The sequence below is a fragment of the Bicyclus anynana genome, chromosome 24 (genome assembly GCF_947172395.1).
Source record: "Bicyclus anynana chromosome 24, ilBicAnyn1.1, whole genome shotgun sequence".
NCBI classification, from domain to species: Eukaryota; Metazoa; Arthropoda; class Insecta; order Lepidoptera; family Nymphalidae; genus Bicyclus; species Bicyclus anynana.
In genome coordinates, this window is record NC_069106.1 from 4,345,599 (window position 1) to 4,365,194 (window position 19,596).

General features: G+C 36.4%; 1 non-coding gene across 1 annotated transcript; it reads right to left on the reverse strand.

The window, feature by feature from the left end:
• Positions 1 to 9,637: 9,637 nt before the first annotated feature.
• On the reverse strand, positions 9,638 to 9,709 carry Trnae-uuc (transfer RNA glutamic acid (anticodon UUC)). The gene has a single exon. It is a non-coding gene; the product is annotated as a tRNA-Glu (tRNA).
• Positions 9,710 to 19,596: the final 9,887 nt, after the last annotated feature.

The following is a 19,596-nucleotide window of genomic DNA, read 5'->3' on the forward strand; positions in this document are numbered from 1 at the left end:
GGACGATTCTGATTGGTCGGTTTCTAATGTAATTGCATTGCGTATTTTTTTTGCTATAAATGTGTTTACTGCAATTAAATAAATACATTCATGTGTTACTCGTTGCGCACTATGGATACTAATATATAATAAATTTGGCAGAAGACGAAGATTCTGATGATGAAGACTCAGATGAAGATTAATTTTATTTAGTTAATAATTATATAATATGAAATATGTATTATATTAAATCAAATATTGTTAATTTTTTTAATTTTGTGAACAAGATACGATAATAAACTTTACTTATCGATAATATGTCTTTCATTGTTACACCCTTCACTAGACGGCTCCATAAGACCCATAAGTGCAAGCGAGATAGATATAGAGAAATGATTTATGGCCCTAAGACTCAGTTGTTAATGCTATTAGTATAATTAAAAATGTTCCACAACAATAAAACTGATAGTGTTAGGTATTTGGTTAGGTATGTTGTTGTTTGGTAGTCTGATAACATCAAACGAGTCTTCATCATCATCATATTCATCATCATCATCATTAACAGAAGGACGTTCACTGGACATAGGCCTCTTGCATGGACTTCTAAAGAAAACGGTCTCGAATCGCCAGCATCCAGCGGCTCGCTGCAACAGGCTTGATGTCCTCGGTCCACCTAGAGAAGGGTCTACCAACACTTACGGGGTACGGGGTCGCCATTCCAGCGAAGTTTAGCGAGTCTTATGAGGGGAAAATCTGGAATTTTGCTTCAATAAAGCTTGACGAGTGATAATATTTGAATATATGTTTGAACTTTGTAATCTGATAATTAATTATCAGATATAAATAACGTAACCGTTGCATTAATAGCTGGCAATTATAAGTGTCTATACATTTCCTAGTCAGGACCCATACGAGTATATCATAAAAATACCACAGATTAATTAATAATAATTCCTCCTAGTGAAGTGACCGTCACATTGACGTCTGGTATTTGCTTTATTGTTAAAAAAAAGCGTTTGAGATTACATCTACGTGCGGCGTAGACAGAAAAGTATATAGACAGATAGAAAACATTCTTCGCATTCTTTTAAAAAGCGAATATCATGGAATCTGTAAAAAAACGAAACAATGCGATTAGATATTTGGTATAAGGCACAACCTTACACAACGACGATTTAAGCAATAAATGTTTTCATCATCAGCCGTCAAAGACGTCCACTGCTGGACTGTCTTCTTATGAAGAGGTCAAGAATAAATTCATGAATATAATAAAGTGTATATCATTAATTCATCCATTGAACCATTCCGTCTCGAGTCTTCCCAACACCTGTGTAGATTGTAGACGAGATTCTGTCAACCAATAAATGGCGGTATAATTTTCAATTGGCTAGTTTGGCTACAATTGGAGGAAGCTTTCACTGCTATATGCAGTCCTTACAAAAAAGAATAATAAAATGAAAATTAACACTAGTATCATAATATAAAAATTAGATAATATCAACTAACCCACTAACAATCTATAAAACTTGTAAACCTTAATAATAATTATCAAAAAAATGTCTGCAGTTGTAAGGAAATAAAGCTATTTTTTTTTTTTTGGTTTTGGTAAATGATACAGGCTGGTGTCAGGTAGCAGCACTCGCGAAAGTCTTTCTTCCTGCCCAGCATGGTCATTACTGATCAACAAACTTTAATATGGATACATACAAGCAACCACAACCCCATATAAACGAATAATATTACAAGCACGAAACTATAGTCAATAGTTAAGTTATTTTATGTTATGCAAATTATTTTAAGTTTTGGTATAGTATTTTGGATGATGTTAAGTCATATATCTTTTGACTAACAACAGTACGCCAATCTATGGTCGTCTATTGATTTCTCTGTCTACGACGTGAGGTAATTATATCACTGTTAAGATAGTGCCGATACAGTAGATATAGCGGGGAGTGTGAGATCCGTAAACGCTTCTAGCAACACCTATAATGAACTACAACGCTAAGGGTTTCGCTGGAAACGGTGTCTTACGTATATCTGTGTATTTTTAACCGACATCAAAAAGGAGGAGGTTCTCAATTCGGTATTTTTTTTTTCTTGAATTAAAGTTATCTTTCAATTGAGCGTGAAACACGGAAATGAAAATCGATGAAAAATAAACAACACAAAGTTTTCTTCATTGAAGTAGGAGTATGATACTTTGACACTTTTTTAATCACCAAAAAAAGAATGGTTTCATTAGTTTTTTTTGACGTTTTGACTATAAGTTTCTTAGCTTCTGAAGTATAAACTAATGGGTGAATCATTGAGTGGTTTTAAATTAAAATTTTAACTAAGTTTATCGGAAAAATCCATGGTTCCCGCGGGATTAGTGAAAAACTGAATTCCACTCATAGGAAGTCGCGGGAGTTATCAATACATTTTAAATACTCTAATCTAAAATAAAATCTCTCAGTCACTCAGACCCCGAATCACATCGAGCGTGTTAAAAAACGCTACGAAAATTACAGATAATTTGCCTCTTCAAAAATATCTGTCCTGAAAATATCTACACTATCATTAGATTCCGCTCTCCGTAAGCCTTCTATACGTAGTAAATCATTTAACTGTCTCAGATAATAATTGTTAAACTGATGTTTCAATCACATAAATCAGTGGACACCGCAAACTTACAATCGCTACGACATAGAATGGAAAAATAACAGACTGAGACATTTTTCCTCAATTATTATTTTTGTATTTAGTATTTTTCTTAGTGATGGTTCGGCTTAAGTGCTTTTTAGGGTATTTTATGATTTATTTTATTTTTTGTAAGTAGTTTATGCAACATATTGCATTGCAGGGTATTCTTTTATTGCTCCACTATTCAAGTGGACAGATAAGCCATAATATAATTTAGATATTGTATTGAAAGATATAGAATTTAATAATGAAAGAAATAAAGAAAAAATCCCAATTTTTAAGTTTGCCACACTTAAAAATAAGGATTTTTACATTCGTAATTTTTTTTAATTCCCGCTAGAACTAAATTAATATTATCTACTAAGTAGGTAAGATATCGATTTTACCCCGTTTTTTGAAAATTATGCGTATATTTTATAATGCTTAATTTTAAATAATGACCGGTATTGAAGGCATCAGTCCTCTCGGAGGCACGGGTGTAATATCACCAACGTAACTCCGGGCTTCCAGTTATCAGTGGGTGGATTTACGAAACCGAGGTCCTGGGTTCGATCCTCGACTGGGCTGATGTTTTGATAATTGGTCCAGGTCTAGCTGGTGGAAAGCTTCGGCCGTGGTTAGTTATCACCCTACCGGCAAAGACGTACCGCCAAGTGATTTAGCGATCCGTTACGATGTCGTGTAGAAACCGAAAGGGGTTTGGATTTTCATTAGTTACAAATAAAAACAAGTTAGCCCGCTTCCATCTTAGATTGCATCATCACTTACCATCAGGTAAGATTGTAGTCAAAAAAAAAGTTCCATCCCCTCCAACTAGTCGGAAAAGACTGTGTGTGACGAAAATAGTCCATCGGGCGAGGATCGAACTATGACCTCGATAAGGATTCTAACACCGTTAAGCTATTGAATATTATATTTGAAAATATTCAGAAAAAAGAAAAGCTTTATTACATGCCCTAGATTTTATTGAATGACATGCTAACCCTTGATTGCAAAATAAAGTAAATTCGTTTGTTTCCATCGAATAAAGCTCCGAAATTACTGAACCGATTTGAAAAATTATTACACTGTTTGGAAGCTACACTATCTCTGTTTACTATAGGCTATATTTTATCCCCGTATTCCTACGGGAACGGGAACTAAACGGGTGAAACCATCTCTGCATCTAGCTGCAGCATTACGCTGAGTGGGAGTCCTTTATTTGATCAGTGCGCTTTTCTTTTTCTTTTTTTTTCTTATATAATATAAAAGAAAGAAAGAAAAAAGCTTTATTAGAGAATTATGCCACAATATCCTGCGATGTGTAGCACAACCCAGTAAAGGGATCCAACTCAGCATAATGTTACTTACTCTTTAAATAAAAAGAGCATGCTGCGCTGGTTTTCAGTTGGAACCCTTGACCAGATGCCGCTTCAAACACAGCACACAACAACCTTATTGACTAAAATAAACAATAATAATAACTTAAACTTAAAATTTTCTCTCTTTCCTTCTAAAATAAAAGTCTCTTCTAGCTAAGAAATCAAAGATCCGTGTTATAGGCCGAGCTCAGCCTCCGTTATCTAGCCATCCGAGTTCCGAGAGGTTCCATATCAGGATGTTAGGTCTAACTGTTAGCAACTAGTTAGGTAACCCGATCTGGGTCACCCGTTATGATAGTTTAACTTAATTTATATCACAGTCACAGCCTCGTCGGTGATTCATTCGAGTACCCGCTACGTCCGGGTTGTGGGTAATTCGTTTACCGACATCCTAAAAATACGGATATATACATTAAAAGAAATATTGGGAAGCGAAAGCTTTTTTGGGTACTTTTGGGACAGTAAAAAAAAACTTGCGGATAACATTTATATATTTTTGAGGATTTATATGGCCCAGAGCAGGGTTTCTCAAAGTTTCGGCTCCACGAACCCCTGTTAAAATTTCCAAGTAACAGCGAACCCCTTACTAACTAATGGGCATACCCCCCCAAAAAAAAATAATTTGACTGTTGAAGAAAATAAGGTTTTTATTTGAATAAGAGGTAGCACATAAAGTACCAAAAGAAATGTCTTTGTAATGTTAAAGTTGTTTCTTGTCGCAAATGGATTCAATGTTAGGAGTAATTTTGGACAATTTTAACCTTAATTCTGACTTGGTATCAGTTACGTAAATCTTGTCGTGAACCCCTAGGGTTCGGTAACCCACATTGAGAAACCTTGGCTCAGTGGATATGACCACTACCTTCGATTAGGAGGGCGTAGGTTCGAATTTGACCCGAGCCATGATCCTCCAACTTTTTCAACTCCAACAATATAATGTGTCTCAATGGTGAAGGAAAATCATAGTGAGGAAACCTGCATTCCTGAGCATTTTCTTAATTATCTACGTGTTTCAAATCTGCCAATCCGCATTGGGCCAGCGTGGTGGACCATTAGCCTAACCGCATTTTTTATTCATGCTCCGCTCCTATTGGTCAACCAGCACAAAAATATTTTTTGTGTTTGAATCAGTATTTTCTGAGATTAGTACATTCAAAGAAACAAACTCTTCAGTTTTGTAATATTAAGAACAATTTTGTATGCAATTAAATTTGAATCATCATCATCATTATCAATCCATATTCGGCTCACTGCTGAGCTCGAGTCTCCTCTCAGAATGGAGAGGGGTTAGGCCAAGAGTCCACCACGCTGGCCCAATGCGGATTGGCAGACCTCACACACGCAGAGAATTAAGAAAATTCTTTGGTATGCAGGTTCCTCACGATGTTTCCTTCACCGTTTTGAGACACGTGATATTTTATTTCTTAAAATGAAACGTTGGAGGTGCATGCACAGGACCGGATTCGATCCCGCAACCTCCGGAATCGGAATACTAGCTGACGCCGTGCGGTTTTACCCGCGTGGTTCCCGTTCCTGTAAGTAAACAGAGATATATAGCCTATAGCCTTCCTCGATAAATGGGCTATCTAACACTGAAAGAATTTTTCAAATCGGACCAGTAATTGCTGAGATTAGCGCGTTTAATCAAACAAACAAACTCTTCAGCTTTATATATTAGTATAGATAACTAAGTATATATTTGCGGGTACACACACGTGACGTAAGCAACAATGTTACGTATCTTCACCATCGCACAGTCGTGCAGTCTGCGAGCCATGTTGAGAGCCGACTGATGTAGAGAGTACAGTTGGCCACGACGTAACCTTTAGGTACTTACCTTTTTTTTATTCTTTACAAGTTAGCTCTTGACTACAAATTCACCTGATGAGTGATGATGCAATCTAAGATGGAAGCGGGCTAACTTGTTAAGAGGAGGATGAAAATCCATACTACGTTCGGTTTCTACACGGCATCGTACCGTACTTTAACTGTGAAGGAAAACATCGTGAGGAAACCTGCAAACCAGACAATTTTGTTAATTCTTTGTGTGTGTGAAGTCTGCCAATCCGCATTGGGCCAGCGTGGAGGACCATTAGTCTAACCCCAGTGACTCTGAGAGGAGACTCGAACTTAGCAGTGAGCCGAATATGGGTTGATAACGAACGAATGTAAATATTATCTAACATTTATTTCTAATCACAAGTTTAAAACAGATAAAGGTATATTTTTCTAATGTCGTATCTTAGAGCATTAAATTTTAAGGACAAGTTGATTAATAAAATAAATTCTTACAAGCACTCTTGAAACTCCGTGATTAGTGACCGGTCCGGTAGACAGAAACTTATACCATACTAGCTTTTTCCCGCGGCATCGCGCTAAATTCGGGGCAAAAAAGAGTCTGTATACCAATTTTTAGCTTCTTACCTTGAAAACTGATAAAAATTCCATATAAAATTTCACCGCTTCTTTTAATGGCTTGGGGGTGAATTTCCAAAAAAAAAAATGCACGGTATTTTTAGTCACCAATTTTTAACTTTTTACCTTGGAAATTGCAGAATGCTCCAAACTTCCACCCCCTATTTTAGGTCTCTTTCTAATCCACCATGGATTAGAAAGAGACAAAAAGTAGCCTATCCTCCATCACTCTCATCCATTTAACTATCTCCACTTAAAAAGTCACGTCAATTGGTTGCTCCGTTTTGCCGTTTAAGATGGACAAGCAAACAGACACATTTATAATATTAAAAAAGTATGGATTATTGCGACGAACTGTACTTACAGCTAGGCTGTATCGATCGGTTTGTGGGGCGACCGTTACCAAACCTTTGGACCCGATGTACTTGCGTACATGGCATCTATCTGTGACTTGAGATGGTTGCGTATTGAGGGTTATTACCACGCTGCTGAAAAAGGGTTATGTTGTATTAGAACAGTAGCTGTATTCTGTAACTGGTTTCATAACCCTACAGTTGTGTCTCGTTTTTATCTGTCTCTGTTTAACACTATACTATAGACAGAGACAGAAAGAGACGACGACGACATAAAAATTGCAGAATTGCCCTTCCACCAGGCGTGGAAGGGCAATTCTGCTTTTTTGTCTTTAAAGCAAGATTGACTAGGAATTTTATTTCTCTTTGCTTTCACCACAACCGTGGATGTAGTTACATACCATACAATATACGGTACGTTTATTTATATGTGTATTTAAGGTATCTAATTGCATTAACAATAAGTATAGGTACCAAAAAATCTGGTAAGAATATTATAATATCATAATATTTTGAAAAATCGAAATTTAAATACTGAGATATAGTTTATTGAGACATAGTTCCTAATATAGCATTTTTTATCAACTTATGAAATTATAATTATTTATTTATTTTATTTATGCAGTATTTTTTTTTTAAGAAAAGAATAAATAAATAAAAAATGTCTTTCGAATTCTGGTTTAATAAGGTTTGTCCCTTAGTTTCACACCACTTGTCCAGTTGAGTCGATATGATAACGTCGAAATGTGTTATCTTGAAGCACGGCTTGGGTGTTAGGTTAATTTTCGTTACGGAATTTCTTGATTCGGTTGGCGCTCAAAGCCCGCGATAAAAGCTATGGAATAGCTTAATAATAATAAATCCACCTAGCGAGACAAAATTAGCAACCACCAATGCGTCATACATACCGAATTCATGATCACAGAGTGGTTCCGTATTCAAACGATCGGTGGTATTGACAATAAACTTGCCGAGGTCACACTCGCGCCCGGTATGTGGGTCAACCGTTTCTAAGTACCGCCTCGTCTCAGGGCTGCCACATTCATTGCTTGTGTTGCATTTAATTTTAATTTAAATAATTTATAATAGTGATGATGAGAGTTTTTTTTAATGTACATAAGTTAAGGGTATGCTAATAATAAAGCAATTTTGTAGAAGTAACAGGGTGTCTGCGAGCATTACTTTCGGAGCTACAGGAATTTAAATGGTTAGGGTTTTATAATTCGCTTATAACATACACAATGGTACGAACAAATGACGTCATCGATCATAGTGACCTTTAGATTTGTATAGGCGTTCAAATAAAATTGTTTACATTATAACTTTTATTAAAAAATAATCTAATTAAACCTCCGCAACTTTAGCCGCGTGGTAACCCTGAACTTCTATAAAACGTCTTCTATAGCCAGTCTATCTATTGTTGTAAGTAGACCGACAATTCTTTATACTTTTCTGGGTCCATGGTTGAATGACAGATGATTTTTTTGAAAACAGATTTTTTTTTTCAAAATGTATTCAATCTGAATCTTTTACTATTAATATTAGTTTCAGAGTGACAAAAACATATGGTTCCCATTTTCGCAATAAAAAAAATAAACACACATTTGCCATAAATATTAAAAATAAAATACAAGAAATAAAAGTGTTTTATAATTTATGCGTATAACGTACTCGTAATGTAAATTTAGGTAACAATTAAGAAATTGCAAAAAGTTGATTTCCTTTAACCTTATTGGCAGCCCTGTAATCAGATCAACTGCAAATATCCACCTTATTGTTAATACAATAACTACTTTTTTTGATTGCAACACCATCGGATTAGAATCAGCATCGCTAATATAACAAGACAATATGTTTTGGTAAATGGGACGCAAGTGACGGAACCTCTTGCCTGGTTATTGTTCATCTTTGGAAATTACAAATAACGGACTGCCTTTGTCTTGTTGATGGATTGTAATGGTGATTGTGACCGGGTTTTATTGCAGTTTGAGTCACTATCCAAGACATTTCACTGAGGATATTTATTCTTAGCCGTGGTAATCCAGTGGCAGTGGAAATGAAATGTCCCTCCAAAGGCATTTTATGTAATTAATAATTCTCTACGTCTGTGAAGTCTGCCGATCCGTATTGAGCCTGCGTGGTTGTCTATTAACCTAACTCCTCTGAATCTGTGTAGAGACTTGTGCTCAATAGTGGTGTTAATGATAATCTATCTATAATATCTATTAGATGATAAATCATCATACTTAGCCTATTTTAATGGCTATTACAGGGTCAGTCTTCTTTCCTTAACTTGGAAATATAGAGTTTCGCCCCACCATGCCGCTTCAATGCGTGTTGGAGGGTGATAACTGAAAATGTTAAACTCTTTGTTGGCCACTCTCTGAAGTCAATGATCACCACGAACATCCCTACTTTCGGAGAAATTGTATACTGAAAATTTCTTACAATTGCCAATATCTAAACCTTATCGTTATTTGGTGGATCTTTTCAGTATCTGTTTTTGTAATCGTTGGTAGAGTCAATACAAATAGATACAAAAGCAGTGGCATGCACAAGGTTTTTATCTAGGGTATGCACTATCAACAAAAATTGGAAAATTTCAAACCTAACCAACTGTGTATTCTTTGGACCAATATAGGTTAGTATTGACCCCTTAGGGTATGCAGTGCATTTTTGAATCTATGAAGTGCGCCACTGCAACAAAAGAAACACAATGATTTTTTAGAAAACGTTTTTAATACAAGGAGTGTATTTTTTTGTTTTGTTGTCAAAATAACGAATAAGAAAAATTTAAAAATGTAATTTAAAATACTACGTAATTGAAAAATAAAAGATAAAAATGATTTCCCGTACCGGGAATCGAACCCGAGCCTCCTGGGTGAAAGCCAGGTATCCTAGCCACTAGACCATACGGGAGTTACGTGTATCGTTGAAATACGTTTTTAGAATATAAAAATTAGTTTAACGTAAACGTTCTCCATTATAATCTATTAATAACTGCGACTTCGTCCGCATGGGATGTTTTATTTTTAACATGCTTATATTAGTTTCACTTGTAACCAACTATGTATGTAAGAAAACTCTTTAAAAATCTTTTTTTTTAAATAAGTTTAGGTTAGGTTAGTTACTAGTAAATTAAATATTGTATTTCGTTTTGAATATTTATTACACAAAATGATTTCCTTATCTTAAAAAAAAACTTGGAATCTTAATTTGACCCACTTCCCGGTCTTCGATGACATTTTGCACACGCTCTGAGTTCTGATGACAATACATGACTAGCTAAGAAACGTCATTACAAATTCAATATGATGGCCTCCCCAAGATGGCGGACTGGTTGTTTGAAATCCACCCCTAATGATATGGATATCAAATGAAAGGGTTTGCTGTCAGGAATACGAAAAAAAAGTCACGTGACTTAAATCCAATATGGCGGACGTCCAAGACAGGCTATTTGAAGTGCACTCCCGTGATATAGGTATCAAATGAAAGGGTTTGCTGTCAGGAATACGAATTTTTTTTTAATTTTTAGTACGTGCTAAAAGCGTGTTTTTTACTTTTTTTAACTATTATATTATTACAAATAAGCTTATAATAGGTACAATATTTTTTTGGTCACAATGAAACAAAAAATATACAGTATTTCAAGTTGTTCTTGTAAAATTTTCTGAAAATCGCATAAAATCCGATGAGTGAAAAAAGTGATAAACGAAAACATTTATATTATTTATGGATGGATTATATATGTTACATATATTTTTAAAATGTTTAAATTAACTTGATAAATAAAATAGTAGGCAAATGTAGATAAATAAACTGAATTGACTATTAAATATTAAAAGTCGAAATTGCTCTTCACAAAAACCCAAAACAAAAAGGATTTTAATGGGTTTATCACAATTTGGTAGGCAACCGTATAACCCATGTGTCATCTAATTCGGTTCACTGGAACCGGAGATATGTCGCTAAAATTTATACTTTGCCAGTTGGGAATTCCTTAACTACTGAAGTACTGACCGAAAGGTCCCGCATTCGATCCCATAGAGATACCCTGGGCCTTCATACGAGGCCTATAGTAAGTGACCGTGTCTTAGAAAACTTTTGGCCTCCGTGGTGTAGTGGAATACGCGGTTTTACAAGAGCGAGGCAATATTATGGCAATATAATTTTTTTTATTTTTAATGAATAAAATAGATAATTCACTCATTCAACTTTTTCATATAATTATACATTTTCATATAGATATTCACTCATTCAGCATATTTATTTTAAGCATTTTTGTTCCTTTTGTGACAACTCTTCCCCCCCCCCCCACTAATTTTGATTCACGGCCCCTCCAAGGCACGATACACGTAGTACACGATTGATTTGATTTCGTACTTTTTGTGGGTATGCAAAAAACAGTAATCTTTTTACATTTTGTCAATACACGATTTCCGCTAAAACTAAACGGATAAACTTAGTTTTATCCCGGATCGAATGGAGGATATAGAATTATAGTAACCATTTTTGTGGTAAACTCATGCGGTAAGGATAAATGCTTTTAAGCACTTAGCCATAAATATACCGTACACATCCTCAACTATGGTGTATTAATAATAAAACGTGTAGACAAGGATTTTCCTAATAAACTAGTCGTGGAAAATTCATTTAAACATGTATGATTTTCCGGTTAATAATTCTATTAAAATTCATTTATTTCAAGTAGGCTCAGTTTACAAGCACTTTTGACACGTCAGTTGATATTTTTAAAGATTCTACCACCGGTTCGGAAGGCAGGTTCTGCTGAGAAGAAACCGGCAAGAAACTCAACAGTTGCTCTTTTAAAAAAATCATACAATATTATTATTTACAATTGATGACAACATTTCAATTTCTTATAGTTTTACTGCCTGTGTGAAAGTGGAAGCTGATCCAACAGCCTCCAAGCATCTTTATCATTAAGGAACTCATCAATGGTGTAGTAACCTCGACTAAGTAAATGTTTTTAACACAGTGCTTAAACTTATGCATTGGCAGGTCCAACACAGTCTTGGGGATTATTGTATGTTCAGGTCATATATAAATCCGTACTGCTAAAGTGGATTTAAGAGTTATGTGTTCCCTTGCTTTCTTAAAAATAGCTGTGGATATCCACTAACCTTAGAAAAGCAATTTTACTTGAAGGAAGTTATCATAAACAGTGAATAACTGATTTTTTTTTCGAGGATTATTTGTCGGCAACACTCAGATTATACAAGCATTTTTAACAAGCAAGCAATTTTAACACATCATCATCATCATCATATTATATGTAGAGCCTCAATAGCTCAACGGTAAAAGCGGTCGGACTCATCACCGAGGGGTGGTGGTTCGTTCCCCGCCCTGTTGGACTAAAAAAAATTCATTATGCTATTTAAAGGCCTACTTCCTTACTACAGGGTGAGGCATCCTTCCTTATTGTTATCAACCCATATTCGGCTCACTGCTGAGCTCGAGTCTCCTCTTAGAATGAGAGGACCCAATAGTCAACCACGCTGGCCTAATGCGGTGGCAGGCTTACATACGCAGAGAATTAAGAAAATTCTCTGGTATGCAGGTTTCCTCACCGTTTGAGACACGGGACGCTAAATCGCTTGGCGGTATGTCTTTGCCAGTAGGGTGGTAACCAACCACGGCTGAAGCCTCCCACCAGCTAGACCTGGACCAATTAAGAGAACTTCAATCAGCCCAGCCGGGGATCGAACCCAGGACCTCCGTCATGTAAATCCACCGCGCATACCACTGCACCACGGAAGCCGTCACATACATTGCGTTTTCCCGTGCCGTGTGAGCCATTCCAGCACCTTGGAACACCAACGTCTATTGACTCTTCAAACTACGTACGTATTAGTGGTATTACTAATCCAAATACCTTCTCTAGAGAGGAAGACGACTGTTGCCAAGCACAAGCAACAAGTATTTCAATATAAAAAAAACCTTAGCCCACCAAGCCTCCATTGCGACAAACATCAAGCGAACGAGCGTAAAAAAAGACCTTGAACATTATAAATTATAGCAGCGAACTCCACGTGCTACGTCGGCCATGTTGTGACGTCACACGCGCTACGTCACGTGACGTCACGCGGGTCGGCGCGTCGCCGGGGTCAACGAACGTCCGCCACTTTAATTTGGCTTGCATCGCGATAGAAAAAAGCGTCCGCCATTTTGTTTTTCGCCGGGCGTTCACACGCGTTTATAACAACTTTTATTGAGTTCCCAATAGAAATACGGACAGACATATTTTTAACCGACTTCTAAAAAGAAGGAGGTTCTATGTTATTTATGTATGTTTTTTTTATGTATGTCCAGCGATAACTCCGTCATTTGAAGACTGATTTTGAAATTTCTTTTTTTCTTTGGAAGTTTATACTGCCCTTTTTCTTCATGTCAGGATCTGAAGGTCCAGGATTCTGGAGAAATCGAAGAGAACTGGCGAAAATCGTAGAGACAACTAGTGCGTTTGTTATCGTAATTGAAATCCTTTGAAGCTTCATTTACTCCTAAGAGAGATTCAACTTCGGGACTATTATCAATCCCGCTCTGTCCCAGTCTTTACGACTAGTTGGAGAGGAAGGAAAGGTTATTGATTTGATGAGAAATAATACAACAAGGAACTTAAGCTAACTTACCCTAATAACTATATAAATCATGCCCACGTGGAATGGTGGCAAGAATACTGGCTGCATTCCCACTCTGGACAGCCCTTAGCGCATAAAGTAAACCAGTCCTTCTGTTACTGCGACTCCATGGCCCAAGGGTCTCCACGGTAAAAGGTACAAATATGTAACTCTCTGTCAGAGAGGCATACTTGAGCCACTTACCAGTTTCAGCTTTTTCTGCTGCGGCTCCCGGTCTTGATTTGATTGAAGGTTATTGATATTTAAAGTATTCTTAATTTATATATTATATATTTTTATTTATCTCACGTCTTCATAGAAAGCCATTCAATATTTACTTTCCATTATATAGAAAATTTTGGAAAGCAATTGTTTCTAGTGTAATTTTCCAAACCACTGTGCCTACTAGCAGTAACCAGCAGTATAAATAAATAGTACAAACAGTACACATAGGTTGTGTTCGATCAGTAAGCAGTGCAAATAGGTAGGTTGTGTAGTAAAAATGGCGTCACGTATCGAATAGCTTTCCAACTATTTCTTCGTTTAGAAAGCGAAGCGTTCTAGAAACCAAAGATTTGACATTTCCATATTACGGTAAAGGAAAAACATTTACACAAATAGCATGGAGAGTAATAAAAGTGTTTTTTAGTCATATAGGTATACTACGAATATATTATCTAAGAGCCGTGATAGCCCAGTGGATACGATTGCCTCCGATTCAGGAGTTCAAATTTTCACTTGTGTGCATTTTAAGAAATTAAATATCACGTCTCTCAAACGGTGAAGTAAAACATCGTGAGGAAACCTGCATACCAGAGAATTTTAATTCTTAATTCTTAATTCTCTGCGTGTGTGAAGTCTGCCAATCCGCATTGGGCCTGCGTGGTGGACTATTGGCCTCTCTTGCTAAGAGGTGACTCAGCAGTTAACCGAATACGGGTTGATAATGAACGAATATATCTATCCACATAGGTACAATATAACTAGCGGACCCCGTGGGAGTTTCACCCACGTAGTTCCCTTCCCGTGGGAATACAGGGATAAAATATAGTTCATGCTACTTACTGATAACGAAGCTTTCCTTTGGCCAAATTTTTTTTTATAATTTTAGTTACATTCTAGTAATTATCTTCTTCCACTTCCAAACATCACGATACTGAGCCACCTGCATCCAGTGAATCCCTGCGACTCGCTTGATGTCGTCAGTCCACATGCTTTGAATACCTGCGTCTTTGTAGAGACTTACTCTTGACACCGGGGCAGGTACCAGATGAGAAAGGTAAATAAAAAATTGCATAATCATCATCATCATCATATCAGCCGATGGACGTCCACTGCAGGACATAGGCCATTTGTAAGGACTTCCAAACATCACGATACTGAGCCACCTGCATCCAGCGAATCCCTGCGACTCGCTTGATGTCGTCAGTCCACCTGGTGGGGGGTCGGCCAACACTGCGCTTACTAGGGTCGCCATTCCAGCACTTTGGGACCCCAACGTGCTGGATTCTAGTAATTCCGGAGCTTATTTGGTCTAGGAGTATGTGAACATTTATCTCAACATCCAAAAGACGTATGACAGCATCAAATAGTTGTCATAAAACGTCATCAACTAATATTAGCTCTGTCAAGAGTCGCTTAAGCATATAGATATATCTGCCTATCGCCTAAGCATATTTGCTAAGTTGAAATTTGATCTATTTACAAACCGAAATCTACATTTAACTACACGCTGAGAATTAATGTTCAATTTCCTGTATAACATGTTAAAAATAGAGATTGCATTTTTTTTTATTCGCAAAATATTTGACCGGTCGTTGACCTCCGAAACTCCGTCCCTGACCACACGAATATGCTAGTGACGACACGCCATAGATAATAATATGGATAGAAATCTCTAGAACCTTAAATAAAATAAGTTTATCCATCTATACAAATTATACCGTGATAGCCCAGTGGATATGACGTCTGCCTCCGATTCCGAAGGGTGTGGGTTCGAATCCGGTCCGGGGTATGCACCTCCAACTTTTCAGTTGTGTGCATTTTAAGAAATTAAATATCACGTGTCTCAAAAAACGGTGAAGGAAAACATCGTGAGAAAACCGGCATACCAGAGAATTTTATTAATTCTCTGCGTGTGTTACGTCAGCCTATTGTGTGGTGGACTATTGGCCTAACCCCTCTCATTCTGAGAGGAAACTCGAGCTCAGCAGTGAGCAGAATATGGATTGATAATGATGATGATGATGATACTAGTTATAAAGAGGTAAAGTTAGTGAGGGGGGATACAATGAACCGATTTTGAAAATAAATAGAAAGCTACGTTATTTGTAAGTGTCATAGGCTTTTCTAACCTTGTTTTCCAAGGGGACGGGGACTACGCTATATATAAACTAATTTATATCATTGCTATATAAATATGTGTGTCTAACATATATATTATTTTTTTAAAATTCATACCAGTGCATACAAAATACAAAATATAATCCAAAACTCTATTTAATTTATAAAAAAAATAATATTACTAGTACTAATACCAATATTATTTTTTTTTTAATTCTACGTCTGAAAAATTTATCTGGCTTATTTGTCCCAAGGTACAGAAAACATAATATGTTTTTTTTTTACCTATACTTGTACATATTACCCAAGGGGTTAAAGCCTTGCCATTCAGAGGGGTAACAGCGTTCAACAATTGTTCACCCAATACGATGGCGTGGTGGATGGTGGATGGTGGTTTGTGTGTATTTGTTATAATTATTTTATTTATTTAAAATTAAGATTTTATTATTCTTTTATTTTCTTAGTCTTAATAATTAGTTAAAATAAGAGTATAATTCCAACTCAAGGATAATTACATTGAATAATTTTAAGGAAGAATAATAATTAGCTACCATTTAATCTTTTAATAAAAATAAATCAGATTTTAAAGTCAAAATTTGGGTGTTATTATGGTGTCCGCCGTACAAATTTTGGGTATAAAGTAATTTGACGATATGACATACGCCTTCGGCATTCCTTGTAAAGGCAATTTTACGATAAAATGATTTTTTTGGAATATATATTTAATTTTTTGAATTGAAATATTTTACTATCTTTGACGTATGCTACTTGATATATACGAAATTGAGATTCTATGTAAAAATCGGTTGTCTGTAAATTCGGTTTACTGATGATAGTTGAACGTGACAACGTCATAAGAAAATACTGATGGAATTGTTGCATTTTTCCAAAGAAAGTGTTCGTTTTTCTAAAATACTGTTTAATATTTTGGTCTTCATAGACCAGACCATTTAAAAATTCTCAGGTATACAGGTTTCCTCACGATGTTTTTACTTCACCGTTTGAGACACGTGATATTTAATTTCTTAAAATGCACATAAGAGAAAAGTTGAAGGCGCATGCCCACATAGTGGTCATATCCAGTGGGCTATCACCTCTCTGTCAATAATTATAAAAAAACGCAAGCAGGAAAACACTTTCCATAATCAGGTAAAGTGTTGGTCAGGGGTCGTCACCACCGTTGAACGAACCAACAGGTGGTTTACCTTTTACGATAACCCCCTATTCATGAATTCCAATAAAAATCCACGGGTCACCGACCCCTAGTGTTTTGCTCCAATTTATCGTACATTAGCCCCGGCGATTTCTCTGTCATTCGTACTAGGGCAACCACCCGTCTTGCCGTCTGGGGTTTCTTCCGTCCGGCGTGAGGTCATGATACTTTACGTCATGATTGATCGGTCAAATATCTACGTCATGATACTTAATTGCGATAAAAGTAAGTGTCAACAATTTGAGGTCATTGTGAAACTCGAAAATCGTTTTCAAACTTAATTAATAAAGGAGATAGTCCGAAATTGTATGGAGCTCAGGACCAGTCATTGTACCCTGGCGGAAATAAAAGAAAATATTTAGTTTAACTATTTTTGATTACACAAATCTACGAATTTACTTTAATTCTTTCGAAATAGTTACTTCAATCTCTCCCAAGAAATGCAACACTAATGGGTAATAATGGTGGATTGATGACGTTTTCAATGCAATAGTCGATTTGACGTTTGATGTCAATTGTCATGTCATAGTTGCGTTAAGGGCGCCATCTTGATATAACTCAAAAACTTGAGTTTTAATTTTATTTATTTCTTTTTATTTCGTTAGATTTATTCACTGATTTAGATTTCCTTGTATTTTTTTTAATTTTAATGATACGGGGTACAAGAGTGGACCTGAAATGGACCACCTCCTTTGAAAATCTTTATTTTTCAAGTATTAAATTAAGATTTCTAATTGATGATAGAGTTGAGAAATACGGAACCCCTAGTGTTGCTCGAATTTATCGTACATTAACGCCAGCGATTTCTCTGTCATTCGCACTAGGGCAACCACTCATCTCACAGTCCGAGGTTTCTTCCGTCCGGCGTGAGGTCATGATACCTTACGTCATGATTGATCGGTCAAATATCTACGTCATGATACTTAATTGCGATAAAAGTTCGTATCAACAATTTGAGTTCCAAATAGAAAATTACTTTAAAACGTAATTAATAAACTTAAACAACTTAGTTTTTCCTTTTTTTGTAATAATTCAAGATATGCGATGATAGAATTGAGAAACTTATAACCCTTAGTACTTTGCTCCAATTTATCGTACATTAGCCCCGGCGATTTCTCTGCCTCTAGCACTAGGGCAACCACCTCGCTGTTTGAGGTTTATTCCGTCCGGCGTTAGGTCATGACACTTTACTTCATGATTGATCGGTTAAATATGTCATCTATACTTCTATACTAATATTATAAAGATGTAAAGTTTGTGATATATCAGGGGCTAATCTATGGATATCTGAGTTTGTTGTGGGCTCTTCTCGGACCAAGGCGCGTTTGGAACCCTCGTAACTTTAATTTTAAGTTTTCGACTATTATTACCACCATTAGATTAAATTACATTGTGACATAATCCTGACATTTTAAAAGTGCTTGTAAACTAAGCCTAATTGAAATAAATGAATTTTGAATTTTGATATACTGAACCGACTGTGACAATCTTTTACCAAAAGAAAATAACGTTAATTGTGTGTGTTATAAGCAATTTTATCTTCGTATTCTCACGGGATTGGGAACTACGTGGGTCAAATCGTCTGCTAGTAGTGTAATATAATTTTTTCTACTATTAAAACAGAAACATTATTAAGAGCAGTGATAGCCCAGTGGATATGACCTCTGCCTCCGATTCCGAAGGGTGTGGGTTCGAATCCGGTCTGGGGTATGCACCTCCAACTTTTCAGTTGTGTGCATTTTAAGAAAATTAAATCACGTGTCTCAATCGGTGAAGGAAAACATCGTGAGGAAACCTGCATACCAGAGAATTATCTTCATTCTCTGCGTGTGTGAAGTCTGCCAATCCGCATTGGGCCAGCGTGGTGAACTATTGGCCTAACCCTACTCATTCTGAGAGGAGACTCGAGCTCAGCATTGAGCCGAATATGGGTTGATAATGATGATAAGAAACTAACAATTTATTTATAAACATACCTAAATATCCCAACTTTGTCCGCGTAACCATGGCAACCCTACGTGGGCGTGTGAAAACGTTTCAAGTGCGTAATTGCACAACGTGAAATGTGTTGATGTATCGAGTGCTCACCATTACATACATCCATGATCGCCATACTTCATGTTTGCTTAGTGTGAAGAGCCTTTATTTTAAAACTAGCGGACGCCCGCGACTTCGTCTGCGTGGAATTTAGTCCCTCGGGAACCATGGACTTTTTCCGGGATAAAAAGTAGCCTAGGTGTTAATCCATGCTATAATATATCTGAATACCAAATTTCAGCTAAATTGGTTAAGTTGTCGAGGCGTGAAAGAGTAACAAACATTCATATCATTAAAATCATCAGTTTTCGCAAATCTCGGGAAACCATGGATTTTTTCGGGATGAAAAGTAGCCTATGTGTTAATCCTGAGTAAAATCCAATTCCATTCCAAATTTTAACCAAATCGCTTCAGTAGTAGCGGCATTAAAGAGTAACAAACATCCAAACATACATCCAAAAAATATTAGTAGGAAGTAGGATAGGATTAGCGGACCCCAACGAACCTTTATTTTGTAAGAAGGTGATGGAACGAGCTGAGCTAGGAGTATCTTTGAAGAACCAAAGTCACCG